This window comes from Phocoena phocoena, chromosome 8 (assembly GCF_963924675.1).
Source record: "Phocoena phocoena chromosome 8, mPhoPho1.1, whole genome shotgun sequence".
In the NCBI taxonomy this organism is placed as follows: Eukaryota; Metazoa; Chordata; class Mammalia; order Artiodactyla; family Phocoenidae; genus Phocoena; species Phocoena phocoena.
In genome coordinates, this window is record NC_089226.1 from 28,270,533 (window position 1) to 28,286,742 (window position 16,210).

The 16,210-nt window shown below is 39.7% G+C and overlaps 1 pseudogene; it reads right to left on the reverse strand.

Annotated features, from left to right (window-relative positions):
* Positions 1–4,181: 4,181 nt before the first annotated feature.
* On the reverse strand, positions 4,182–5,298 carry LOC136127523 (probable G-protein coupled receptor 45; annotated as a pseudogene).
* Between the last annotated feature and the right edge of the window lie 10,912 nt (positions 5,299–16,210).

Here is a 16,210-nt window from a genome sequence, read left to right on the forward strand (position 1 = left end):
TTATTATTCATTCAGTTACTTTATTTATTTTTATTGGAGAATTTAGTCCATTGACAGTTAAAGGGATTATACAGCCACTATGGAGACAGTATGACGGCTCCTTAAAAAAATAAAAATAGAGCTACCGTATGATACAGCTATCCCACTCCTTGGCATATATTTGGAGAAAACCATAATTCAGAAAGATACATGCACCCCAATATTCATTGCATCAGTATGTGCAATAGCTAGGACATGGAAACACCTAAATGTCCATCAACAGAGGGATGGATAAAGAAAATGTTGTATATATATATATATATATATATATAGTGGAATATTACTCAGCTATAAAAATGAACAAAATAATGCCATTTGCAGCAACATGGATGGACCTAGAGATTGTCATACTGAGTGAAGTAAGTCAGACAGAGAAAGACAAATATCATATGATATCACTTATATGAGAAATCTAAAAAAAATGGTACAAATGAACTTATCTACAAAACAGAAATAGAGTTGCAGATGTAGAAAACAAACTTATGGTTACCAGGGGATAAAGGGAGGGGGAATGAATTCGAAGATTAAGGTTGACATATACACACTACTGTACATAAAACAGATAACTAATAAGGACCTACTGTATAGCACAGGGAACTCTACTTAATATTATGTAATGGCCTGTATTGGAAAAGATTCTAAAAAAGAGTGGACATATGTATATGTATAACTGATTCACTTTGCTGTACACCTGAAACTAACACGACATTGTAAATCAACTATACACCAATAAAAATTAAAAAAAAAAATAAAGAGATTGCAAAGTAAGTATAGGTATGTACTTATTAGCATTTTGTTAATTGTTTTCTGGTTGTTTTTGTAGTTCTTTTTATTCCTTTTTTTCTTGTTTTGCTGTCTTCCTTTGTAATTTAATAACTAATGCTATGTTTAGATTCTTTCCCCTTTTTGTGTGTGTGTGTACCTATTATAGGTTTTTGTTTGTCGTTATCATAAGGTTCATATATACCAAATATATATCTACATATACCTATACATATGATTATTTTAAGTTGATATAATCTTAAATTTGAGTTCATTCTAACAACCATGCATTTCTCTCCCTCTCCCAAAGTTTAATTTTTTGACATAATATTTTTTTTATTTTGTGTACACTTTAATACAAAAAACATATAATTGATAGATGGTAGCAGATATGGATAATTTTACTACATTTCTCTACTATGTTTACTGTATGTTTTTCTTTACCTATTATTGTTTCTGTCATATTTTTATATTTCTAGCTGCGGTCTTTTCTGCTTAGAGAATTCTCTTTAACATTGCCTGTAAAGCTGGTTTAGCTGTGCTGAGGCCTTTTAGATTTTGCTTTCTGTAAAACAATTTTCTCTCTTTCAAATGTGAATGATAGGCTTGCTAGGTAGAATATTTTTAGTTGTAGGAGTTTTCCTTTCATCACTTTGAATATATCATATCATTCCCTTCTGGCCTGCAAAGTTTCTGCTGAAAAGTCAGTTGAGAGTCTTATGGGAGTTCCCTTGTACATAACTAGTTGTTTTTCTCTTGCTGCACTTAAGATTCTCTCTTTATCTTTGCCATTTTAGTTTTGATGTGTCTTGATGTAGAACTCTTTAGTTTCATTTGTAGGGGGACTCTCTGTGCTTCCTGGATCTGGAATTCTGTTTTCCTCCCCAGACTAAGGAAGTTTTCAGCTATTATGTCTTCAAATAAATTCTCTTCCGCTTCTCTCCCTCTTCTCTTTCTGGGACCTTTATAATGTGAATGTTAGTACACTTGATGTTGCTCCAGAGGCCCCTTAAAATATCCTTACTTTTAAAAATTATTTTTTCTTTTTTTCTATTCAGCTTGGATGATTTATACTATGCTTCAAGTTTGCTGATCTGTTCTTCTGAATCATCTAATCTACTGCTGATTCCTTCTAGTGTATTTTTTATTTCAGTTTTTCTATTCATCAGATCTGTTTGGTTCTTCTTTAAATTTTCTAACTCTTTGTTGAAATTTTCACTCTGTTCATCCTTTCTTCTCTTGGGTTTGGCAAGCATCTTTATGATCATTACCTTGAACTCTTTTAAATTGCTTATCTACACTTCTTTTAGTTCTTCTGAGGTTTTGTCCTATTCCTCCTTTTGGAAAATATTCCTTTGTATCCTCATTTTGCTTAATTCTCTGTGTTTATTTCTATGTATTAGGTAATTCAGTTAAGTTTCTTGATCTTGGAGAAGTGGTTTTATGTGGGAGATTCCTTATGTGGCCTAGCAGCACACTGCCCTCTGATCACCAGAGCTATTATCCAGGTGTGCCCCTTATGTGAACTGCATGGGCCCTTCTCTTGTGGGAGGACTGACTACTGTGGGTGCTCTGGTAGGTGGAGCTGGCCATTGGCCCGGTTGGCTGCCAGGCCCTGATTCATGTGGTGGCTGCCAGCCAGTTTGTGCATGGGGCCAAGTCCCAGCATGGGTGTTTGCATAGCTTGGGGTGTCCTGGGGTTGCTGCTAGCCCACCTGAGGGTGGAGTCAAGTCCTGAGGCAGTTGACTTCATGGCCCAGGGGGTTGTGGGGCTAGTTCCAGCCCTCTGGTGGGCTGGTAAGTTTCTGGCACTAATAAGCTAGAGGGAAGACTCCAAAACTGCCTTTTGATCTCCCAGCCTCCTTTGCAGCTGGTGTGATCATGTTACTGGGCTCTGGACCAGAGAAGACCAGGAAAGACCAAGGGAGTGTAGATATGCCTTATCCCACCCTCCTCCACACTTTTGTATCCTGAGGAGCCAGGACACAGACCTGGCTGTAACCTGGACTGACCAGAAAGATGAGGATGATGCCCTGGGTGGAGCCTGAGTCCTGAACAACCCAGTGGGCAGGGACTCCACCTCACTGCTGGACTTTCATGAGAATCTGAGACTGTAAAGAGAGCTCCATCGACTCAACCACATACTTTGAACTCAGGAAAGTCGCCTGCAGCATCAGAAGCTCCCGGTGGTAAAGGGGGCCCTGGGTTAGAGGCCACATGTACAGAACAAGCTGAAGGGTCCCCTCCCCTCTAGGCAACTGCCCTCCTGGGATCCCAATCCTGCTTGGGCTGGGGGACCAAGGTCCCTGGACAGGACCCAGATGGCAGTGGTCAGACTCCTGCAGCCCTGAGTGAGGTAGAGGAACACAGAGGTCAATAGGGGCAGCCAAACAATGGGTGGCAGAGGTAGGGACTTGTGTCCCCGCCACAGGTCCTGTGACAGGATGATGTGGCATCCGCAGAGTGTGGAAAGAAACATGTAAACAAAGCCCCAGACCCCTTCTGAGACTGAAAACAAGTCACTACAAGTACTTGCTGAAAAGATGAATCACAGGAAAAGAAGTGTGGTTCCTGCTCATAGGGACAGATCAAATGTGAAGGGGGGCGCTGGGGGCCAGAAGTGAGAAAGAGAGAAGGGGTGGGAGCTGTCACGGCAGGCAGGGAGGTGACAAGCTTCAGGGTGAGGGGCCGGGTGGGCTAGTTCACGGAGGAGGGTTGAGGATGTGAACTGGGGTGGTCTTATCGTTTCAGTTGAGCTGCCCCCGAACATTCTCTGGGCTTCAATCCACCAAGGCCTCCCATGTGTCACATGGGGAGCTGAAAAGCCCAGGGGCTCCTCTACTTCCCATGTGACATTGGTTTATAGAAAGCGTGATTTGGCATCATCCGAAATGCACATCTGACCAATGTAAAGAACCTTGCAAGTTTCCACAACATATGCCACAGACACAAACGCCTCTGAAGAATGCTGGTGCCCAGTAGTGATTGATGACCCAGCGATGAACCTACTTGGATCTCTCACATCAGAACATGGCACAATGGGTGCCTCCGAGGCAGGTCTTGAGGGAACTCTTTAGATAGAGCCTTCCTCCTGCCCCACAGCCAACCTCCCTCCCTGATCCCCTCGCCTCCCTAAGGTTTGACCCAACTCCTTCATCACCCACCCCTTTCCCCTTTTTTCTTGACCATCCAGTTTCCATCAGACCCTCAGCGAGAAACAAAAATAATTCATGGTGCAAACTTGGGAGAAGAAGCTCACCTGGTAAAAAATAAGTCCCTTGGTACTTAAGAGGCCCTACCAAGTGCTGACTGCACGGAGGTCCCAGGAAGCTGAGTGGGGGGCAGCAGGGAATGGGGGTGTGGGGCTAACCGCCCCTCCCCTACACAGGGTACTGGTTTTCGGTGCATGCGTAGATGGTGCTTGGCTGGATTCTCCTCTGGATCCGCTCAGGCACTTTGGGGAGGATCTGGAAGGTCTGAGGCAGCAGCTCCAGACAGGCCTCAGAGAACTTCTTGATTCGCCAGCAGTAGATGATGCGGTTGAAGACGGACTTGAGGTAGCTGAGCTCTAGGACGCAGAGGCTGGTGGTGTAGAATGAGTGTCCACAGTAGAACCTCCAGCTGAACACAGGACAGCAGGCTGTAGACAGAGTGCGGCAGCCAGCACAGCGAGAAGCCCACGAAGAGGATCAGGATGGTGGTGAAGGCCTTGGTTTTGAAGCTCAGGTCCAGGCTGACCTGCTGCTGCCGCTGGAGCCACTGCAGGCCAGTGTGGGTCGGCAGCTGCAGGTCCAGGCTGTTGGACTTGTTGTGCACGTGCACGGCGTCCTTGCACACTGTGTGCAGTATGCCCAGGTAGGAGCTGAGCATCACGGCAAAGGTCGCGAAGAAGGCGGCCCCCACCAGCGTCAGCACTTAGGCGCGGCCGGCCAGCAACTCGGTGTAACCCAGCATGCATTGTGGGGCCCGCGCTGGCACCTCCACCTGAGGCCAGTCGCCCAGCGACAGGGTTGAGACACAGAAGTACAGAGCCCAGGACACGGCGGTGATCACCTTGGCCCTGTGGGGGTTCAGCCTTTCCTGATGCTGGACGATGATGAGGAAGTGGTCCACGCTGATGAGTAGGATGGCCACGCCCTCCAGGATGAAGGACCAGTAGAGCGCAGCAGAGAGACTGCAGAAGGAGTCCCCAAAGTGCCAGGAGACAGTGATAAGGGTTACGATGGTGAAGGGCATGAAGCACAAGGACAGTATGATGTACGAGAAGGCCAGCGTGGCCAGCAGCAGGGTGATGGTGGAGTGCATGGCCGGCCTCTGGTACATGATGATGCAGACCACGGTGTTGCTGAGGAACCCCACCACGATCATCAGCATCATGAGGACTGCCAGGGATATCCTGAGGGGCGCAGGTGAAGGGGGTGCCCGAGAGTCCACCGCATGGCTCCCTTTGGGCAGCAGGTATTCGTAGGTCTCAATGGACGAGCGGTTAGAGGCCATGATGGAGGAAATCCTGGAGCTGGGGCAGAAAGGAAAGGAAGGGGCCTCAGCGCTTCAGGGGCTGCTGCGTTCTTTCTGCTAGCTGCATTTTCCTCCCGGTTGTCTTGGATCTAGAGGGCGCTGCAAGGGCTGGGAGGAGCCTCCCTCTTTGGGAGCAACTGGCTGGGATTTGCGATTCATCACAGCCTCATCATCTCCGTGACAATGACTGTGTTCGCAGTTTTCTACTTGGACGCTCTCACTGGCCTGTTGCAAAGAAGCATGAAAGAGAAGGGGATTAGATCTTCCAAGCATGGGTTGAATAGAGCAGTTTTTACCTTTTACAGGTATTTTAAACATCAGAGTGGAGCTGACTCACTTATTTACCACGTGGGGAAAAGGCTTGATCTTCACAAATACGACGAGCCTTGTCATGTAACCCAGGAAACCTGATCAGACCTACCTTGTGGGGGACCAGAATTTGTAATCAACATTTACATAATCAGCATGTATTTTATAACTTGAATTACAAGCATCCTGATCCAGTGAAGCTTTGGATGAGGCAACCCCCAGTAGAGAGCCAGCTCCATGAGGGCAGGGTTTTGTCTGTGTGGTTTGCTGTGTCCCCAGCAGAAAAGATGTTCAACAGAAATTCTGTTGAATGAATAAATGGTAGTTGATGCCGCTGCTATTTGTTTAAGTGTGGAGTCACATGCAGTTTTAAGAAATAATCCAGCAAGATCCCATGTACCCTTCCCCCAATTTCCCTTAATGGTAACACTTTGGACAACTGTAGTGCTGCTAGAATGTTACTTTTGGAAACACTGATGAAAAGGAAGACACTATCCCCCCAGATAAACTCTTTTATAGGATGCTGTTGGGGCTTCCCTGGTGGCGCAGTGGTTAAGAATCCGCCTGCCAATACAGGGGACGTGGGTTTGAGCCTTGGTCCAGGAAGATCCTACATGCTGCACAGCAACGAAGCCCGTGTGCCACAACTACTGAGCCCACGTGCCACAGCTACTGAAGCCCACACGCCTAGACCCCATGCTCCTCAACAAGAGAAGCCACCACAATGAAAAGCCTGCACACCGCAATGAAGAGTAGCCCCTGTCCGCTTCAACTAGAGAAAAGCCCACGCACAGCAAGGAAGATCAAACGCAGACAAAAAAAAAAAGAAAAAAAAGTTGCTTTGTCAGCACCAGTGTCCTCATGGTAGAACAAGCTTCCAAAAATGTCTGCCACTAGTGTTTATGTCTCCAGTGGGAGTCCTAGTAGCTTCTTGCCTCTCCAAGTCGTTCTCCAAGGTCAACTAATGGGTCTGACCCAGACTCCTTTCAAATTGTTTCCTCTGTGCTGGGATTCAGTACATGTGAGATTTTATTCATGCCTTTTAAAAGCAGAGTGTCTGTGTCATATAGTCCTCTGTCTCTCCCACATGCAAGCCCCACTGTCTTTTAAAGCCAAATGTTCTAGGGGCTCTTCTTCCCTGTGCAGGAACACTGGACTGGGGAGCCTGATGTGGGGTTGAGACTCACCATTCCTTGTGAAGGACCTCTGCAATTGTGATTCCTCTCATTTAAGCATTGCCTATCCAGGGGTGTGGGTCGTCTTCTCCCACACTTCTAGTTGTGGTTCCTCTTTTATATCTTTAGCTGAGGAAAATCTTTTCTGCTAGTCTTCAGCTTGTTTTCATGGATAGTTGCTTTGTAAATACTTGTAATTTTGGTGTGCATCCATTGTAAGAAGGGAACATTTTCTTTCGCTTGGATTTTCAGTTGCTTGAAAAAATAAGACAATACAATATCATTTTTTTCTATAAAAATTGAGAAAAATCAAATGCATAGATATGTTCAACTTTAGAAAAGTAGGTATTTGGTAAAAGATACTTAATAATTGGTGTATTACCCTCACACACACAGACAAACATAATTTAACTCCATATGCATAGTACATTTACTTTTCCATTCCTATTTATTTCATGTAGATCACACATTTTGTAAACTAGCATGGGTCATACCAAATGGCTCACTTTTTCTATTGCCCTATACATTTTCTGTACAAAGCATCTAACTGTTATGTTGCTTATTTAATAATTTGAAATTCAATACTGGCAAAGCCAAGAATTTATGCTGATAATAAATCAATTTCTCTGAGGGGTGTGGAGTTGGGTTCATTGCTTTCCGTTCCTGGAAGGAAACGTTTAAATACTGACAACTGTTACTTTAAACCCACCTTGATATTACAGGGGCTTGGGTCTAACCTCCCTTTAAATGCATACAAGTTTTCAGAGAATTCAACCTAAGCATTCAAAAGGAAAGGAAAACTGGCTCAACTTTGTTCCATTTTCCTTCAGATAATGGATAGGAGAATGTGAAAGAGAAGCCATTTAGTCTTAAGTACACATTATATGGTATTTTCAAGGATGTAACAGTCCTTAGTTCTTGGGCAAAAATTCTTAAGTCTCAAGAGAAGTAAAACATTGACTTGTGAAGAGTTAGGAATTATATACACTAAAACCAAAACTTTTATTTATCTAGAAAGAAAGTTGACAAATACTATAACATAACACATGATCTTACAGATTTTGAAATTTTTAAATGTGGCATTACTATTAAATAAATCATGTGGAAAACAACTATATTGACAACAATAGCAAAAATTTGTATTTTGTACATCCTGCTGACAGTTGATAGCATGACTGAATTGATCAAAATCTATTAATTATTTCTTTCAACCTTCAAAATCTCTCCTTAAAACTGATGAAATCACAACATCATTAATCCAAATAAGTGATTATAATTATCAAATTAATTATTCCTATACTATCAAGTTGTGGTTATTTTGATCAGTTTAAGTACTATGATCTGAAGACTGATTTCTGAATACTAAACATATATTTAGGGGCTTTTACTTTGATTTCTGGTAAAGCTTTGCATATTTGATAATAACAATGACAGATTACATTTGAATTTGAACCCAATACACAGATTTTATTGTTTCTGTATTTCAGATAGTCAAAAATCAATTACCTTGACAATAGTGCTTATTTCATATGTACGAAATATATTTTAAGATTAGACAAGGAATGTTTCTTTTTCTTCTTCTAATATTAATATTATTACTACTACTACTACTTAGGACTGGCTTGCCTCACCTATATAGAGAGTAAAGGTATAGTTTATTATAAGACCACCTGGTGTCAATATGAATGAATTGAAATTAACAGGTAGATAACCCTCTTCATTTTTAAAGAAAAGTGTTATTTCTCAAGTGTTAGTGTGATTATATTTTCTGTCTTCCAAGACTTCACAAAATGAATTGCTGCTGAAATTTCTATGACACCTGTCCTTTTCTTAAGAAGAAGAAGCCTATATCAGTCAGGACAGCTGATTTGGTTGGATCTCATTTCCACCACGGAGAGGGGGAAGCTTTTTACTGAGGCATTGTGCTGTGTTACATATAACAAAACACTTTGAGAGAGTTGCCTATACCCCATTTCTTCTCCTTCCATTCACTTTTGAACCCACTTCAATTAGGTTTTCATGCCCATTCTTCTATTTGTTCTTCTCAAAGTAACAAATAACTTGCACATTGCTAAATACATTAACCAATTCCCAGTCCTCAGTGTATTTGATCAACAGTGTGTTAATCAATCTAATTCTTTTAAAAAAATTTTATTTTATATTGGAGTATAGTTAACTAACAATATTGTGTTAGTTTCAGGTGTACAGCAAAGTGATTCAGTTATACATATACATGTACATATTCTTTTTCAAATTATTTTCACATTTAGGTTATTACAGAGTATTTAGCAGACTTCCCTGTGCTATACAGTGGGTCCTTCCTGGTTATCTATTTTAAATATAGCAGTGTGTATATGTCAATCCCAAACTCCCAATCTATCTTTCTCCCCTACCTTTCCTCTCTGGTAACCATAAATTCATCCTCTAAGTCTGTGAGTCTGTTTGTTTTGTAAATCAGTTCATTTGTATCATTATTTTTAGATTTTGCATGTAAGTGATATCATATGATATTTGTCTTTCTGTGTCTGACTTACTTCACTTAGTATGATAATATCTAGGTCCATTCATGTTGCTGCAAATGGCATTATTTTATTCTTTTTAATGACTGAGTAATATTCCATTATATACAGGTACCACATCTTTATCCATTCCTCTGTTGATAGACATGTAGGTTGCTTCCATGTCTTGGTTATTACAAACAGTGCTGAAATGAGCATTGCTGTGTGTGTATACTTTTGAACCATGTTTTTCTTGAAATATATGTCCAGGAGTGGAATTGCTGGATCATATGCTAGCTCTATTATTAGTTTTTTAAGAAATCTCCATACTGTTTTCCATAGTGGCTGTACCCATTTAATACTTTCCCACCAACAGTGTGGGAGGCTTCCCTTTTCTCCACACCCTGTCCAGAATTTACTGTTTGTAGATATTTGGTAATGGCCATTCTGACTGGTGTGTAGTGATATCTCATTGAAGTTTTGATTTGCATTTCTCTATTAGCAGTGTCGAGCATCTTTTCATTTTCTTCTTGGCCATCTGTATGTCTTTGGAGAAATGTCTATTTAGGTCTTTTGCCCATTTATTGATTGTATTGCTTGTTTATTTTATATTAAGTCACACGAGTTGTTTGTAATTTTTTGATATTAATCTCTTGTCTGTTGCTTCATTTGCAAATATTTTTTCCCATTCTGTGGGTTGTCTTTCATTTTATTTATGGTTTCCTTTGCTGTGCAAAACTTTTTGAGTTTAATTAGGTCCAATTTGTTTATTTTTCTTTTTATTTCCATTACTCTAGGAGGTGGATATAAAAGATCTTATTTCGATTTATTTCAGAGAGTGTTATGCCTATGTTTTCCACTGAGAGTTTTATACTATCTGGTCTTACATTTAGGTCTTTAATCCATTTTTAGTTTATTTTTGTGTATGGTATTAAAGAATGTTTTAATTTCATTTCTTACATGGAAATGTCCACTTTTCCGAGCTCTGCTTACTGAAAAGACTGCCTTTCCTCCATTGTCTTGTCTCCTTTGTTGTAGATTAATTGACTTTAAGCACTTGGGTTTATTTTTGGGCATTTTATCCAGTTCCATTGACCTATACTTCTGTTTTTGTGCCAGTACCATAGTATTTTGATTACTGTAACTTTGTAGTACAATCTGTAGTTAAGGAGCTTGATTTCTCCAGCTTCGTTTTTCTTTCTTAGGATTGCTTTAGATATTTAGGGTCTTTTGTGTCTTCATACAAATTTTAATTTTTTTATAGTTCTGAGAAATATGCCATTGGTAATTTGATAGATATTGCATTGAATCTGTAGATTGCCTTGGATGGTATAGTCATTTTGACAATATTTATTCTGCCAATCTAAGAACATGGTATATCAACATCTGTTTCTGCCGTCTTCAGGTTTTTTCATCAGCATATTATAGATTTTGGAGTACAGGTCTTTTGTCCCATTGGTAGGTTTATTCCCAGGTATTTTATTCTTTTTAATGTGATGGTAAATTGAATTGTTTCTTTAATTTCTCTTTCTGATCTTAGCTGTATGTTTGTCATATATGGCATTTATTATGTTGAAGTATGTTCCCTCTATGCCCACTTTCCTGAGAGCTATTATCATAAATGGGTGTTGAATTTTTGTCAAAAGATTTTTCTGCATCTATTGAGATGATCATAAGGTTTTTTATTCTTCAATTTGTTGAAGTGGTGTATCACACTGATTAATTTGTGGGTATTGAAAAATTCTTGCATCCCAGGGATAAATACCACTTGATCATGTTATATGATCCTTTACATGTATTGTTGGATCCAGATTTCTAGTATTTTGCTGAGGATTTTTGTGTTGATGTTCATCAGTGATATTGGGCTGTAATTTTCTTTTCTTGTAATATCTTTGTCTGGTTTAGGTATCAGGGAGATGGTGGCCTCATAGAATGAATTTGGGAATGTTCCTTCCTCTGAAATTTTTGGGATAGTTTCAAAGGATAGGTGTTATCTCTTCTCTAAATGTTGGTTAGAATCCACCTGTGAAAACATCTGGTCCTGGACTTTTATTTACTGGAAGTTATTTAATCACAGTTTCAATTTCAGTACTTGTGATTATTCTCTTCATATTTTTCTATTTCTTCCTGGTTCAGTCTCAGAAGTTAGTACCTTTCTAAGGATTTGTCTATTTTTTCTCAGTTGTCCATTTTGTTGGTGTATAGTTTCTGGTAGTAGTCTCTTATGATCCTTTTTATGTCTGTGGTGTCCATTGTAACTTCCTCTTTTTCATTTTTAATTTCATTGATTTGAGTCCTCTCCCCCACACCTTTTTTTTTTTTTTTTTTTTTGATGAGTCTGGCTAAAGGTTTATCGATTTTGTTTTTCTTTTCAAAGAACCAGCTTTTAGTCTCATTGATCTTTTCTGTTGTTTGCTTTCTTTCTATTTCACTTATTTCTGCTATGATCTTTATGATTTTTTTCCTTCTACTAACTTTGGGTTTTCTTTGTTCTTCTTTCTCTAGTTCCTTTAGGTGTGAGTTTAGATTGTTTACTTGTGATTTTTCTTGTTTCCTAAGGTAAGATTTTATTGCTATAAGTTTTTGTCTTAGTACTTCTTTTGCTGTGTCCCATAGGTTTGGATCATCATGCTTTCTTTCTCATTTGATTTCCTCTTTGATTACTTCAGTGATCCATTTGTTGTTTAGTAACATATTGTTTAGCTTCCATATGTTTGTGTTTTTTTACAGTTTTTATTTTCTTGTAGTTGATTTCTAATCTCACAGAGTTGTGGTCAGAAAAATTGCTTGATATGATTTCAATTTTCTTAAATTTGCCAAGTCTGGCTTTGTGGCCCAACATATGATTAATCCTGCAGAATGTTCCATGTGCCCTTGAGAAGAATGCATATTCTGCTGCTTTGGGATGGAATGCTCTATAACCGTCAATTAAGTCCATCTGGTCTAATGTGTCATTTAAGACCTGTGTTTCCTTATTGCTTTTCTGTCTTGAATATCTGTCCATTGATGAAAGTGGGGTGTTAAAGTCCCCCACTGTTATTGTGTTACTGTCAATTTCCCCTTTTATGTCTGTTAGCATTTGCCTCATATATTGAAGTGCTCTAACTTTGGATGCATATTCACAATCGTTATGTCTTCTTCCTGGAATCATCCCTTGATCATTATGTAGTGTATTTTTTTGTCTCTTATAACAGTCTTTATTTTAAAGTCTATTTTGCCTGATATGAGTATTGCTAGTCCTGCTTTCTTTGATTTCCATTTGCGTGGAATAAATTTTTCCATCCCTGCACTTTCAGTCTGTATCTGAAGTGGATGTCTTGTGACTGCTTATATACAGGTCTTGGTTTTGCATGCTTTCAGCCAGTCTGGATCTTTTGTTTGAGCATTTAATTCATTTGCATTTAAGATACTTATCAATATGTATGTTCTTATTGCCATTTTGTTAATTGTTTCTGATTTGCTTTGTAGTTTTTTTTTTTTTTTCTTCCTCTTCTGTTCTCTTATCTTGTGATTTGGTGACTAACTTGTGTTTGAATTTCTTTTTTTTTTTTAATTTGTTTTATTTTATTTTATTTATTTATTTTTTTTGAGGTATGCAGGCCTCTCACTGTTGTGGCCTCTCCTGTTGTGGAGCACAGGATCTGGATGTGCAGGCTCAGCGGCCATGGCTCACGGGCCCAGCTGCTCCGCGGCATGTGAGATCTTCCCGGATTGGGGCACAAACCCGTGTCCCCTGCATCAGCAGGTGGACTCTCAACAACTGTGCCACCAGGGAAGCCCTAATTTGTTTTATTTTATTTTTTGGATGTGCCAAAAGGCTTGCAGGATCTTAGTTCCCTGACCAGGGATTGTACCCGGACCCACGGCAGAGAAAGCACCAAGTTGTAATCACTGGACCACCAGAGAATTCTTGTTTGGATTTCTTTCTTTTTTTTTTTTTTTTAATATGTGTATCTATTGTAGATTTGAGTTTGCTGTTAGCATGAGGTTTTAATATATTAGTCTATATATAAATAAGATTGTTTTAAGTTGCTGGTCTTTTAAACTCGAATCCATTTCCAATATCCTGCTTTTATGCTCTCTTCTCACAGTTCTTAGTTTTGATATCATATTTTTGTGCAGATGATTTACAGCATATTTGCCTTTACTGGTGAGCTTTTCCATTTGTAGTTTCTTATTTCTAGTTGTGGCCTTTTTTTCTACCTAGAGAAGTACCTTTAGCATTTGTTGCAAAGTTGGTCTGGTGGTGCTGAATTCTCTTAGCTTTTGATTGATTGTAAAACTTTTGATTTCTCTCTAAAATCTGAATGAGAACCTTGCTGGGTAGAGTATTCTAGGTTGTAGGTTTTTCCATTTCATCACTTTAAATATATCATTCCACTCCCTTTCGGCCTGCAGAATTTCTGCTGAGAAATCAGCTGAAAACCTTATGGAAATTCCCTTGAATGTTATTTGTTGCTTTTCCCTTGTTGCTTTTAATACATTTTTCTTTGTCATTAATTTTTGTCAATTTGATTACTATCTGTCTCCATAGAATAGAATAGAATAGAATAGAATAGAATAGAATAGAATAGAATAGAATATGAATACTGCTGCATTTAATGTTGTCCCTGAGGTCTTTGATACTGTCCTCATTTCCGTTCATTCTTTTTTTTAAATTCTGTTCCACGTCAGTGATTTACAACATTCTGTCTTCCAGCTCACTTATCCATTCTTCTGCCTCATTTATTCTGCTATTGATTCATTCTAGTGCATTTTTCATTTCAGTTATTGTATTGTTCATCTCTGTTTGTTCTTTAGTTCTTCTAGGTCCTTGTTAAACATTTTTTGTATATCTCAACCTGTGTCTCCATTCTTTTTCTGAGATCTTGGATCATCTTTACTATCATTATTCTGAATTCTTTTTCAGGTAGATTGCATATCTCCACTTCACTTAGTTGTTCTTCTGGGGTTTTATCTTGTTCCTTCATCTGGGACATATTCCTCTCCTGTCTCATTTTTGCTAACTTTTTATGATTGCATTTTCTGTTTGCAGGCTGCAGTGTTGTAGTTCTTCTTGCTTCTGTTGTCTTCCCCAGTGGATGAGGCTGTCTAAGAGGCTTGTGCAGGCTTCCTAGTGGGAGCAACTGGTTCCTGTCCCCTGGTGGGTGGGAGTATGTCTTTTTCCTTTGGGCAGGGTCATGTTGGGGCATGTATTTATGAGGCAGCTTGTTTTCAGGAAGACTTTAAGAAGCCTGCCTGCTGTGTTCCCTCCCTGTTCATATTTTGGCCTGAGGCATACCAGCACTGGGGCCTACAAACTGTTGGGTGGGGCCAGGTTTTAGTGAGAAAATGGCAGCCTCCAAGAGGGTTCAAGCCAATGAGTACTCCCCAGAACTAATATAACCTGTGTCTTTGTTTCCACTGTGAAGCACAGCCATCCCCTGATTCCATGGGAGACCCTCCAATACTGACAGGTAAGTCTGGCCCAGTCTTTTGAGGTCACCACTTTTTCCCCATTGGTCCTGGTATGCTTGTGAGCCTATGTGCATCCTCTGAGAGTGGAGTTTCTGTTTCTCTCAGTCCTGTGGAATTACTGTGATCAAACACTGCTGGCCTTCAAAACCAGGTTCTCTGGGGGCTCCTCCTCCCCTTGCCCAACACTGAAGTTGGGGTGCCTGATGTGGGTCTCAGAACTTTCACTCCTGTGGAAGAACTTCTGTGGTATAATTATTTTCCAGTTTGTGGGTTGTCCACCTGGCATGTATGGGATTTGATTTTATGGTGATTGTGCCCCTCTAATAGTCTTATTGTGGATTCTTTGTTTTTGGATGTAGGATATCTTTTTCTGGTAGGTTCCAGCATTTTTTTGTCGATGGCTGTTCAGCAGTTAGTTGCAATTTTGGAGTTTCCATAAGATGAGGTGAGCTCATGTTCTTCTACTCTGTCATCTTCAATCTTTAATTCTTGAAGCATTTATTTTACTTGACATCCAGGATACCAATCTGTGTTCTCCTACATTATTGACAATATTATTGCAGATTCTCTTCCTGATTTATCCAGACCTCTAAATCAGGAGTGCACAAAGCATCAGACTTCTATGCTTTTTTTCTATGCTTTCCTTCTATGCTTTCACTTTCTTGTTGATCTAATACAGACTTGTCTTTAACTAGTGTCTTTAGACTGATGATGTCCACATTTACACACCAACAATCCCTATGGTAGATTAAATTATTATTCCCATCTTCTCTAGATGAGAATTAAATATCTCCCCTCCAAAAAATGTCAGATTTAACAATGTGACTTAATTTGGTCAATAAAGTGAGAATGGAAATTATATTGTTCACCTGTAGGAGATTTATGAGCCAAGGTATGATTCATCATGTTGCCTTTTCTTTCTGCTGTGGACTGGTAAAGTGTTAACATATCTATTTTGTCGGACCAGGTCTCAGAATCAAGGTAACTTGGAGCAACTCCTCAGCAGCCCCAAGGTAACCATGTAGCATGAGTGGAAAAAATGTTTCCTGTAGGCCACCAACATTTGGGTGTCATTTGTTACTGTTGCATAATGAAGTACTTTGTCTGATACAAACCCGTCTTTTTCCTCAGATCTCATATACTTACTCTTTATTGAACTCCTGTATGCTGGTATTTAACATGTCATAAATAAACTGATCATTTCCCTCCAAATATTTTCCTCCTACAGTTGTCTTTATCTCACCAAATTGCAATTCTATCCCTTCTGCTGATCAGACATTGACTTCTCTCTTATCTCACAGTCCCTAATCAATCCATGACAGGTCCTGAAAACTTCAAAATTAGCTGTAGTTATATCTATAAATATATGACTGCTTTTAACCATTTCCCCTCTAAAACATTTAACCATCATCTTTCATTTGAACCAACTGCAATAACCTCCTAAACAGTCTC